This window comes from Xenopus laevis, chromosome 3S (assembly GCF_017654675.1).
Source record: "Xenopus laevis strain J_2021 chromosome 3S, Xenopus_laevis_v10.1, whole genome shotgun sequence".
Classification (NCBI taxonomy): domain Eukaryota; kingdom Metazoa; phylum Chordata; class Amphibia; order Anura; family Pipidae; genus Xenopus; species Xenopus laevis.
Window position 1 is genome coordinate 120,103,413 of NC_054376.1, and position 13,113 is coordinate 120,116,525.

General features: G+C 40.1%; 1 pseudogene; it reads right to left on the reverse strand.

Moving 5' to 3' along the window:
• Positions 1 to 2,576: 2,576 nt before the first annotated feature.
• Positions 2,577 to 12,487, reverse strand: LOC121402044 (annotated as a pseudogene).
• Positions 12,488 to 13,113: the final 626 nt, after the last annotated feature.

The window sequence follows — 13,113 nt, forward strand, 5'->3', positions numbered from 1 at the left end:
TAAAATATAGAATTGCAAAGAAAACTAGATTTTTTAGTAAGAAATGTTTATAATTGTATGGCCACAAGAATGTATAACTTTTTACATCTAATATGTGGAAGTTAAAAAAAAAAAAAATTAACAAAAATGTAAAATATACATTATCTTCAAGTGTTCAAAAAAGCATATATCTCATATTTATGTTGTAAGTATGCATTATGAAATAGACTTCATTCTGTTTTATTGCTTGCAAAAATATATATTAAATCTTTTTTTTTATCATCTTAACTGAATCCATATTTTACATGTTTTGTAAACATATTTTGTTTTTAAAACTTGAATCATGATGCAGGGAAAGTGTTTCCAAAAAAGAGGACTTTAGAGGGTATTCCCCCTATTTATGCCAATTGAAAATTGTTGAAATTATGAACATTTACTTTAGCAAAATAGTTTTTTTTATTGTATTGTGTCTAAGCACATTTATATATTTGACTCCTAGAAGTGTAAAGATATTGAAAATTAAAAATATTACTTTTTTCACATGAAGTATTTCTTACCTCCCAGTTGCTACAGACCCACCATAACACTGTCCTGAAAAAATGGGGTCTTAACCTCCACAGGCAGTCGCTGAGTTGCTTCCTAGAGAAATCCTAAGCAATTAAAGACACTGACCAGCATTCAAAGACTCATATATATGAATATATATTGAGCACAAATAATGGATGACTAATGTTAATAGTAGAGTAACCAGCACCTGTAGTTCTTTGTAGACCTTATAGTCAAGGTTTTGGGGAACCACCAAGAAAATCTTCACCCACGCCGACACTGCCCAAGTCTGGTATAACAACTGAAAATATCAGATCATTTATTTGTAAGTGCATTTGTACAATAAAAAAAAACTCTATAAAATTGTGATTGAGTTCTTACAGAAATTTCTTTGCATGTGCGTGTGTCTACTACAACTTATGTATCTCCCCATTGAGGTAAAATATAGTTATATGAATAATAAAGCTTTTCAGTCTGACACCGCTCTAAAGCTACAGTATTTTGAAGTTTGCGTGCCTTAGAACTAAATACAGTTTGACAATGATCTCCACAAATATTCACACTCTTGTACAGTTTGATTTTGCATTAGAGCAGGAGCACCCATACTTTTCTAATTCGGGGTCTGCTTTTAGTAATGTTGTTCCTTTATGATCTACATCTATAACAGTATTGTAAGCATTCTGTTCCATGGATAATATTACTTATAATATTAATTTATGACAAAATATATACATTGTTATATTTAACAAACAACTATTTCTAATGTAACCTTAACATAATAAATATCTAAATGAAAAGCATGAAACAGGAGGGTGATTTAGACAAGCTGTTTGTTGACAGTGTCTTGAGATCTACTAATTCTCAGCTAAAGGTCTACTGGTAGATCCCGACCCCCTTGCATTAGAGTTTCCGGAAAAGAGGGTATATTTTAGAGGAGTGCAGGCATCTTCTAGAGGGTACTAAGCATATGATTACAGTTTTTACCCATCATAGGATCATAAGAATCTGTTATATATAGATGCTAAGCATCTAAACCCCAGAGAGACCAAGTGGGCATTGTTTTTTGTTTGCTTCAATTTTGTTATAACATATGTTCAGACAGAAAAAACAAATCAGTCTTTGGAACAAAACCTCAGTTGTTATGTCTCCAACAATTAGTCACTCTGGGCAGATTTTCTTCCTTGGGCCGAGTTTGCATTCAATAATGCTAGGAGTGTCTGATAGTCTTCTACCCCTCCTCCTCTGATGTCTATTGAAGGTCAGGTTGAGTACTTGGTGCAGAGGTAGATCCAGAGGCAGATTACAGTATTTGGTTCACTGGAACTGAGGAGAGTTCCTGGGTATTGGCCTTTCGATGTACATGCCTGTAAACATGGGGGTCCTGTGGCCCCCTCTAGAGGGGGGTAATGTGATAAAAATACCTGTCAGGCAGTGGGGATGCCCGCCATCTTGCCTGCGGGGGTGCCCGCCACCTGCGTTGAGTACTGATCCTTCCGGGTTGCGTGGTGCTTTGGGGAAATACCAGAAACGTCAAGTGACGTCATCACACAAGCTGCGATATTCAAATGTTAAATTTAGTTTGCATTGCCCAATGTAAAGGTTCTTCCTAATTTCCTGGCTATATTCTGTGCTTATTCCTGTTCTGTATTCTGGTGTTTGATCCTTGCCTGTCCCTGATTATTCATTCCTGCTGCCTGAACTGACCCATGCCTAGCTTGACTACTCTTCTGATTCTGTTTTGATATCAGTTCATTCCTCTCTGTGTATGACCTTGGCCTGTGCCCCCGACCTTGCTCTGGTTACCCGCATTGTACTGCATTGCCCGTTTTAGTTTGACCCAGCCTGTTCTCGGGCCTCCGCTTACCGCTCCTTCATCAGTACACGTTCAGTTCCCGTGCTCGCCAGAACTTTCTTCCTGGTTCTCCAGTATTAAGACCTGGCTGCATTTGAGTAGCGGAGGGCTCCACCCAAAGCCAATGGTGGCTGCTAAAGGCAGAAGAGCAGACTTAGACTAGAACATTGGAGTTAGTTCTTGGTTACGGATACCGTACATTACAATTTGTTACTATAGAAGTAATATAGTATCAGAAATGGTGTTAGATTTCCCGTCCTCCACAGCAGATTGTGGGAAGTTTGGTGTGAAAAGAATTAAATCATTTTTTGGTGGAACTCCACTTAAACAAACCTTATATTGTCTTTTCTGAGAGTAAGTCCAAATTCCTGCTATGTTGGAACAAATTGTATTTTGTCTCAGAGCTTGGATTTCTTGGGTGTATTTCTGCCACTTTAGCACAGTATAAACAAAGAGAGTAATTAGGAATACACCGAAGATTAAGCAAATGGACATGATCAGATAACTATTGGCATCTGAAAAATCATCATATTTTTTTATGATTCTTCCTTTCTTCTGGCAACTTGTCCAGGTTCCACCAGTAAGGTGATCAGACGTTTGTGGCTCTCCGTGGTCTTTTAGTTCGATAGTCAGCTCTTGCTGGTCATTATCCAGGTTCCACCAGCAAGATAATCAGAGTCACTATTGAAGACATTCAATGGTTTTACATTGTCTTTCTGCTCAATAGACAATTTGTGTTGGTCAACATCTGAATCCATAAATGCACAAATAACCGTGATTTCCCCATTCTGACGACCAATAGAAATTGTGAAATCCAAGCAATATATCCTGAATCTGGATCAACTGCTTTAATTTTAGTCATTAACTGGCCTTCTTTATAAGATCTTGGAACCATCTCTGTTACTGCCAATTCAGTGCTGGAAAATGGAGCCAAAGCAGAAGGAGGATTATCATTAATATACTCTATGAATATGTGCAGGGTGAGATTGCTGTTCAGAGGAGGTAATCCTGCATCAGTTGCTTTTATTTGGCACTGGAAATATCTAACTTGTTCATGATTAAATGGCAGTAAAGCAAATATTTTCCCATTTTTTGGATTGGTGGAGATGTAGGATGATATAGGGATTCTATCTATGGAATACTCACTCAGAAAATATATAATAAAGGCATTCTGTCCAATATCTGCATCAAAGGCTGACACTGTGTAGACATGAAATCTTGGTGGGTTGTTTTACTTAATAAAAAGTATCTCTGAACTGATGCAAAGTAGGGGGATTGTTATTCACATCACTTACTGTATCTGAATTTCTATGGTTTTGAAATCTGATAGATTTGTGGAACCTTCAACAGTAGCTGTTATTACCAATTCATATTCTGGTGTTCTTTCATGATCCAAGGTTCCATCAATTGTCAGTGAGTAATAGTCCCTTAGTGGGGGGATATCTTGAAAGAAACATTTTTAGAACTATGGCAAGTGACTTTCCCATTCTGACACAAATCTCTGTCATGAACACTAATAACGGCAACTACTGTTCCTGGTGTGAATACTTGGAAACAGAAACAGTCAGGGATGTCTCTATCATCTGTGATGGGTTATCATTTAAATTCAAAATATACACCTTGCAGTGTCCAGCCATGGCATATTGACCTTTGTTAATGGAATTGACTTCTACTTCATAAAAGTTATCAACTTCATAATCTACATCAGCTATAACATGTATTATACCTGTATCATTATCTAGAGTAAAGGTTGAAATCACATCTGGTGAAACTTTGTTGCTAAAGGCATAACCTATCTGGCCATTCTCACCTCGGTCTAAATCTGTTGCATTCACTTTATCAACAAATGTCCCTTTGAGAGCATTCTCTAGCAATCTGGATTTGTACAATAGCAAATTAAATGATGGGGCATTATCTCTGACATCTAGCTCATGTTTGTATGGGGTCTGAATCTCCAGCGCAAAGTAGTCATTAATGGTGATGTCATAGGTGGTAACTGAATTGGTTCCAACGTCAGCATCAACTGCACCTTCCAGTGAAGAACGTGATCCTGGAGCCTCACCTTAGATACATTCTGTTTATAATCTCTTGATTAGGGATGTAGCGAACCGCCGATAATGTGTTCGCGAACGCCGTTCGCGAACACCGGCAAAAATTGCGAACAGTTCGCGAACAGTTCGCGAACTTCGAACATCCGAAAATCGTTCGATTCGAACGATCGAAGGATTTTAATCGTTCGATCGAACGATTTTCGTTCGAATCGAACGAAAATCGTTCGATTTTAGCGATCGAATGGTCGAATGGTCGAACGATTTTGACGCGAACGCCTATTGGCGAACGTCGCGCGACGTTCGCGAACTTGCGGCGGACACGAACAGCCGATGTTCGCGCGAACAAGTTCGCCGGCGAACAGTCCGCGACATCCCTACTCTTGATGGAAAAACTGGATAATTGTCATTTATATCTTCAATTTCTACATCAACATGGTGAATCTGTACATGTTTATCAACAATCAATTCTAGATGAACAATGCAAACATTAATCTTTGAAAAAAGCTGCTCTCTATCTATTATATATTATTGACAAAATACAATTTTGCAGATTTACCTGGAAATAATCTGATCCATCTGTAGCCTTCCGGTATTAATATCACTGCAGCCCCAAGTCCTGAGCAATTCGCCCAGCAAAGGTGCCGTGTTTGGATTCCTCAGAGGTCGTGTAATGGAGCTGGCACAGAACCGAATTAAAAGACAGAAAGCAATGCAAGCTGAGGCAGTCTCAAGCTGAATGTCTCTATTTTCCTGATAGTTAGAACAAATGTAGAACAAGAGCAACACCAAGTGACAAATGGTGGTATTGCAACTGGCACTTGTAAAAGAATCTTACTCCTAAAATAAAACTAGAATATACAATCATACAATAATAGTTCAGCTACTTTTTTGTCTGATCTAAACTAAGAATTAATACTGCTCTGTAAATGTTATTATTAAATACTGTATTTATGTAGTATATTATAGTATAAATGGATTAAAGTCTAAGTATTATCCCTAAAATGATTAAGATCTACATCCCTGAGATTGGGCTTGAGATGCATCCAATAAAGACGTATGGAGATTTGTTTTTATTGAATGTATATTCTATTTATTGTTATGTTTTGTTATTTTTACTCCTTCTATGCAGGGCTGTATTTATATTAACGCCCCCTAGGGCGGCACGGTTTTGAGGGTGCCTTTTTTTTTTACGTTTTTGTTTGTTTTTTTGTTTTTTCCATAGGAAATCCGGTGACAGAGCTGAGAGGGTGAGGGGTAGGGGGGCAGAGGAAGCACGCTGAAGTGACATCAAGCAAACAGCGCGATGACGTCACTTCCGCTGAATACAGTGTGTGACATCATGTGCGTAACGCACTGACGTCACATGTACGACACGCTGACGTCATGCCCAAAACGTAAGGGCATGTTTAGGTCCGATGCCTAAGGCATCGGACCGTTTCGCGAAAAATTCGCGAAACGGCGCCGGCGTCTAGATTTTGACGCCGGCATCCGTTTTTTGGAAAAACATTTTTTGACGCCGGCGAATTTTTGACACGAATTTTCGCGGGCGTTTTGCGAATTTATTCGCCCATCACTACCAGTCTGAATGGATTTATGTAAAACAAAATCAAACTGAATACATAGGTAGAAATGTGTGTTCTCTTTTAGATATTTTGCAGCACTGAACAACTTTGTGTGAGAGTTGGAATTAAGGAAGCGGCGGAAATACTAGTGAAGTGGCGCGATATTGATATAAGCCTCTCCCAGTGCTTTTAGTTGCCTTAAGGAAGTGGAAGCGGACCGGAGAGTCTGTGAAACACATAGGAAAAGACAGTGTGGAACCCATTACTACTACCTGAACACCACCATATCTCCAAACAGCAGATCCTTCTGAGAAGTCTGGACCTTTACCTTGGAATGTGATGTGCTTTTGATGCTTAGATGATTAGAAAATGGTAAATATCCCTTTTTAAAAAGTTTCAGACTAGACTGTTCTTGTACAGTGTAGGAAATTGCATTACCTTTTCTCTTGCAAAGCAAATATTACTAAGCTTTATGAGTAAAATTCTAATGGGGAAATGTAATAAAAGTCGGTAACGGAAAAAGTATTCGTAATGCGAAAAAAGTTATGCCTCTGTGCAAACAAATTTTCCTTTTACGCAAGCGACCACTTCCGACAGTGGTAGATGGTTTGTGAATTTTGTAATAAAACTTCTTACTGAAAAAGTTTACGTTTGCTCCAAAAGATTACGACACCTTCAAGCCAATGCGCAATAAAAATTCCCAAAGCGCAATGACAATTCGCAATGCAATAACAGTTTGAGGAAGAATATTACATTGCAAAATGCGAATTTGTATTCTTATTTGTGCAAATTGTTTTGCTCTTTGTGACTTTTATTACATTCCCCCATAACTATCCTAATGAGACAGCATTCAAACTAGGGGTCTGTAAATCATAAACGTTAAGGCTGTGAAAGTTTTTTTTTTTTTTTTATTAAAGTTTTATTTTTATTTGCAGATAAAAAGACAAAGAAAAGAATTGTACACAAACGTGGTTCTAGATTTGTAGTCACTGGGAGTATCCCAGCCTAGAACTGTTTAGACACATAATACTTACACATTGCCATCCGAACCGTACAATAAACAACAATAAACAGTTTTGATTCAAACCTTTTTGAGTACTGTCATAGTGGTGGACATATCATTAAGAGGGTAGAGGACATAGCAAATGAAACATCAAGGCGGGTAAGAGGTGGTCACTCTGAAGATAAGGTTACATTATAAGAGAGGTTATGTCATCCCTACTGGTGTGGGTTGAAGAAAAAAATGGGCCGTTAAGTGGGCAAAACGTTCCGGTACGCCATCCACAGTGTCCAGACTTTGTAGCATTGTTTCTGGGAGGCCATACGTAAGCTGGTCATTTTTTCCAGGAGGAGCATGTTATCCAATTTGGTTTTAACCATGTGGAAGTCCAGAATCGAAGATTTCCATGAGGACGCTATAACCTGTTTTGAGGCTGAAAAAATGTGGGTGATTAATTTCCGTATATGCTTATTACCTCCTGGGATCCTCTTGTGGATCAGGGCCTCCGCCGGGTTTTTCCTGAGCGACAGACCAGTAACGTTAGTTATTAAAGTGTATATGCGGATCCAAAATCTGGTAGCTTTGGGGCATTCCCACCAGATATGCATAAAGGTACCTTGGTGACCACAGTTCCTGAAGCATAATGGGGAGCTAGTTGGGTACCATTTTGCAAGTTTGGTTGGTACGAGGTACCATTGGTGCAGTATCTTTTGAGAGGTTTCCTGAATAGCTATGTTGATGGAACAGTGAGTGGCGTCCCTGATTATATCCAGCCATTGATCCTCCTCCATACAAAGTCTTTTTCCCAGGCAGCTATAAACCCAAGTTGTTTCAAGGGGGTGGGATGATTTAACAGATCATATATAATAGAGATGGAACGTTTTTGAGGAAAGTCTTGCAAGCACATTCTTTCATATAAGGTTGGAGCCGGGAATTTTTTCTCCTTCCATAAGGCACTTATGTAATGCCTAATTTGATGGTAGTGCAGAAATTCGCTCTGTGGGATATCATATTTGTCACGTAGTTGTTGCCACGTTAGTAGTTCACCAGTTCCAGTCTTGAATTGAAAGGAGGTTATGTTCCGACCACCAAAAATAAGAACCCGATTGGGACCCTGGAGGGAAGACAGTGTTCGCTGCGAACTGCGCTACCGGAGTATGCGGGGAGCGAAGTCCTCGGGCTGAAAGCACCGTCTTCCAGGTCTGTAGTGAGTGTAAGACGATTGGGTTAGTGCCATTTTTCTTGATCTGTGCTTTGGTCCATAGGAAGTTCCTAATGGAGCCCTCTCCAAGTGTCTCCTGTTCGATGTGAACCCACAGGGGGATATCAGTCGAGCGATGCCAATCGATCATTAAACTCAATTGAGCTGCATGGAAATAATTTTTCAGGTTGGGAATTCCCAGGCCCCCTTTGCTCCTGTGCCTAGTTGCTGTGAGAAAATTTATACGGGCCTTTTTCCGGTCCCAAACAAAAGTATTGATAGCTCGTTGGAGGGAAATCAACATGCCGGCAGGAGGAGAGATCGGAAGCGTTCTGAAAAGGTACAGCAGATGGGGCAAGGCCGACATTTTAATGGCCGAAATCCGCCCGAGCCAGGAGAGTTTCAGGTTGCTCCAAGAGGTAATCATTTGTAAAATCCTCTGGGACGTTTTGTTGTAGTTGCTTGGTGCAAGAGCTTTGTAATCCTTGTGGATGTGAACCCCTAGGTATTTTATGCTTTTCGTCTGCCATTGCAGTTGAAAATTAAGTTCCAGAAGTTTAGCTGTATGGTGGGGGATATTAATGTTGAGAGCTTCAGTTTTGGTCGCGTTGATGTGGAGACCGGATATAGTTCCAAAAAGTTGAAGTTCGTTATAGAGGAATGGAAGGGATGACATAGGATGCGAGATCGTGAGCATAATGTCATCAGCATACAATACACATTTGTAATCCACCTTACCCACCTTGATGCCTGTTATTTTGGGCTGGCCCCGAATAGCAATAGCTAGAGGTTCGATGGCCAGGGCAAACAGCAGGGGGGACAATGGGCACCCCTGACGTGTGCCCCGCTCAATCAAAAATGTGGGAGAGCTGAAACCCATGTGGTGCACGGATGCTGTGTGGTGGGAATAAAGTGCCTTAATAACGTTAAGGAAAGGAGTTGGAAAACCGCTGCTAGCCAAAGTTTTTTGTAGGTAGACCCACGACACCGTGTCGAACGCTTTTTCTAGATCTAGTGATAGAAGCATAGAGGGGGTGTTCCCTACCTTCGCAAGATGTAGGAGGTTGACAAGTCTATGTAAGTTATCCGAGACTTGCCGGCCAGGGATAAAGCCAGATTGGTCTCTATGAATTAAGGAACTCAGTATAAGGTTCAATCTCGAAGCCATAATTTTTGCTAATAATTTAATATCTAGATTCAGTATAGATATGGGGCGAAAGTTTTTACAATTGGTGTGGTCCTTGTCGGGCTTAGGGATCACTGCTATACGGGAGGTGAGGGTTTCAGGGTGGAAACTGTGCTTGCCTTGCAGAATATCATTAAAGAGCCTCTGCAGCCAAGGCGATAGCAGAGGGGCGAAAGTTTTGTAGTATTTCCCTGACAAGCCATCGGGACCCGGAGTTTTCCTAATTTTGAGGGATTTGATAGCCTGTTGTATTTCCAAGGGGTCTATGGGGGCTGATAGGCTTTCAATCTGTAGTTCTGACAGGTGTGGTAAGTTATGTCTTCTCAGAAAATCATCGATTTTCTGATCCTCAACTGAACCTTGGTTCTGATATAGGGTCTGATAATAGGAGGCAAATTCCTGGACAATTTTAAGAGGGTTTGCCGTTAACTGGCCATTTTTTGCCCTGATTTGGGTAAACGGAGAGTGCAGGGATTTATTAGAAAGGCGACGGGCTAACATGGTGTCTGCTTTGTTCGCCTTATGGAAATATTTTTGTTTTACCAACTGTAGTCGTTTGACCTCTTGCTCTGTTAATAGTAAATTGATTTGGGTACGGAGTTGGACTACCTGTCTTTTGAGCGGGAGATCCCTAGGATGCAGTTTAAGAAGGTCCTCCTTACTCTGTAATTCAGTGGTGAGGTTGTTGATATTTTCTCTTTTTATTTTTGATTGTCTAGCTTTAAGCTGTATAAGTACCCCCCTAATGAAAGCTTTATGAGCGGACCATAAAATGGGGCTAGAGATATCAGGAGTAGCATTAGTTGTAAAATAATGTTTTAGTTCCTGTTGTATAGTAGCAGTTAAGGGGGGGTCCGAAAGCAAATGGTCATCCACTCTCCAAGTGTAGGATTGTGATTTGTTTACCAAATTAGATAATCGCACGACAACCAAGGAGTGGTCGGACCAGGAACAGGAGCGTATCTGCGAGTGTAAGATCAGAGGGGTTAGGTGTTGTTGCAGAAGGACCATATCTATTCTGGAAAAGGAGTTGTGAGGGGAGGAAAAGAAAGTGAAGTCTTTTTGTTGAGGGTTGCATTCTCTCTCCAAGCGTCAACGTACCCATGTTCATTCAACAGCTTGGCAAAATAATGGGGACCATGCGATCTTTTGTTTTGGGACCTTTGTGCATGGGTTTGAAGGCTGTGAAAGTTTTTAAAGAGGATTCTATATGATATATTTGCAACATTGTTAGATCTAAATGTTTAATTCTTTGTCAAATGCCTTCAACTGCTATGCCAACTCCTATTAGTAGGTATTTATTATATATGAAAAGAATACAATTTCCTTCCTACATTTCACTATATTTCTCCTAGACTATTTTGTATGTTATAGTTCAAGTTTATGTGTTAATAAATAAATAAACCACCTAGCTTGCACAAATACAGAAAAATAATGGAACAATGTAAAAAAAATGGCATCAAACACCCTTTGGAAAAATGTGTTCCATCATAATAGTGATGGGCAAATTTCTCGCGAAAAATTGACGCTCGCGTCCAAAAATGTGATTGTGTAAATTTTGACGCTGGCGTTAAAGTTAATGGGCATCCGAATAGTGTTGACGCGTGGCGTTTTGGACGCAAGCGACTTTTCTGATGCGCGTCGAAATGTGGAAACTCGACGCAGATTTGTGCCAGGCGAATGTATTCACCCATCACTAATCATGAAATGATATGGTAAAATCCAGTGTCGGACTGGGGGTCCTGGGCCTACTGGGACTGCTACCTCAGGGGCCCCCACACAGTGTCGGACTGGGACACCAGGGGCCCACCCAAAAACCTTAGACCAGGGGCCCACCCAAAAACCTTAGACCAGGGGCCCACTCTCAGTACTATTTTTCTTCCTCACCTCACTCAATCTCGATTCTCCTAGTCTCTTTTCTTTACATACTATAATCTATTATTCCATCTATTTAGCTTCTTTGTTCTCATAGAAATTGATAATGGCCATGAAATAGGCCAAATTTTTAGAAGCAGGAGGGCCCACTGACACCGGGAGTTTTCCTGGTATCCCGGTGGGCCAAGTCCGACACTGGTAAAATCAAATTATTAACTGGCAGCAAGAGTAAAATGAGAGATGTTGAAAACTAGAAACTAAAACCAGGAAAGACAAAATATAGAGCAAATGCATCAACATTCGAGTTTATAGATCTGTTTTGAAGAGACAATCCTTAACATCCTGGAATTAATCTCATCGATCTCCAGGTCCTGAGCAATTCTTCCAACAAAGATTCCATGTTTAGATTCTTCGGGAATGATGTCATGGAGCTGAGAGAGGACCAAATCCCAAACCATTTGTAGCCAAAATAAACAAAAAATGTAGTGATGCACATTTTAAATTGGTTGTTTCCATGGTTAGACTGAGAGTCAATAACAAAAAAGAATATATTCCAGGAATAAAAATGTTGCCTTAAGAGGACAGTTTTTCTAATGGAGGTTTGACAGTAAAAGCCGAGAGAGCAGCATTTTCCATCTCTTTACTTGAAAAGTTGGTTTGTAGCGACACCAAGTGTCCCAAAAACAGTTGTAAAATAAATCCATTGGAATTTCAATATTATTTTATCAATATGACACCAATTGTTTCCAAAATTATTAAGGACACACTTTATATACAGATTTAAATACTTTATTTCAATTGAATTTATTTTCTTACATTATTGAAACGTCCATGGATTGTTTTAATATATCCTTTGTGTTGTCCAAATATAGTAGGGTAGTAAATTTATATTAATTGTATTTTATGTCATTATGCAAAAACTGAATTACAACTGTAAAAGCCATGTATAAGAATTATGCATGGGCAAGTCCATATTTTGTATGTTCCAGGAGATGTAAAATTGCAGTCGGAAATAATGTATCAAATGTATATTAAGCAGGTGTGTAGAAAATACATAATTGAGACCATTTGCCATCAGAATAGTCGATAAGTACAGTTCTATTTTCTTTATATATTAAGATGGTCAGGAATACATAATACATACCTTCCCCGCCGCGGGACGGCCGCAGCTCTAGTCCTTCCAGTTCTGCGCCTGCTTCATTTCCTAGTTTTACGTGCCGGCCGCGTGACGTCATCATGCCTGCGGCGCAAAATTCAAATATTTAAAGGGGCCTCTGACCTAAACTCCATGCCCATTATAGGATCTTTATCCACAAGTTTCCTGGTGCTCCTGTGCTGTTAAGCTTCTGTTTCCTGATACCTGTTGTGACCCCAGCCTGTTCTTTGACAATTCAGACTTCTGTATCCTGACCGTTGCCTGGTAACTGACTCTTCTATATCCGTATCTCTTCTGATTGATCTCCTGGTTTGACCCTTGCCTGTCTGACTCCGCTTGTACTCTGCCTACCCCGACCCAACCTGATTTGACTACATCTTCTGTTTTCTCCTTGCACTGAGACCTTCTGCCCAAAAGACTTTGCTTTACCATCGTGCCCCTTTGCTCATCCAGAACCCCTAGCTTGGAACTTCTATTATTAAGACCTGGCGGCATCCAATTAGCCGAGGGCTCCTCCCGAGGTGAAAGGCGGCTGTTAAAGGCAGAAGCAACAGCCAAGATCAGGGTGCTTAGCATTGGTTCTGGATTTAGGGTGACGACCATGACAATTAGATTCCCAGAGCATATTCACAGGCAAGGATATGAGAGCAATGGCGGACAGTTTTTTGACATTCAATATTTCCGAAAGCCGAAACCAGATCTTGT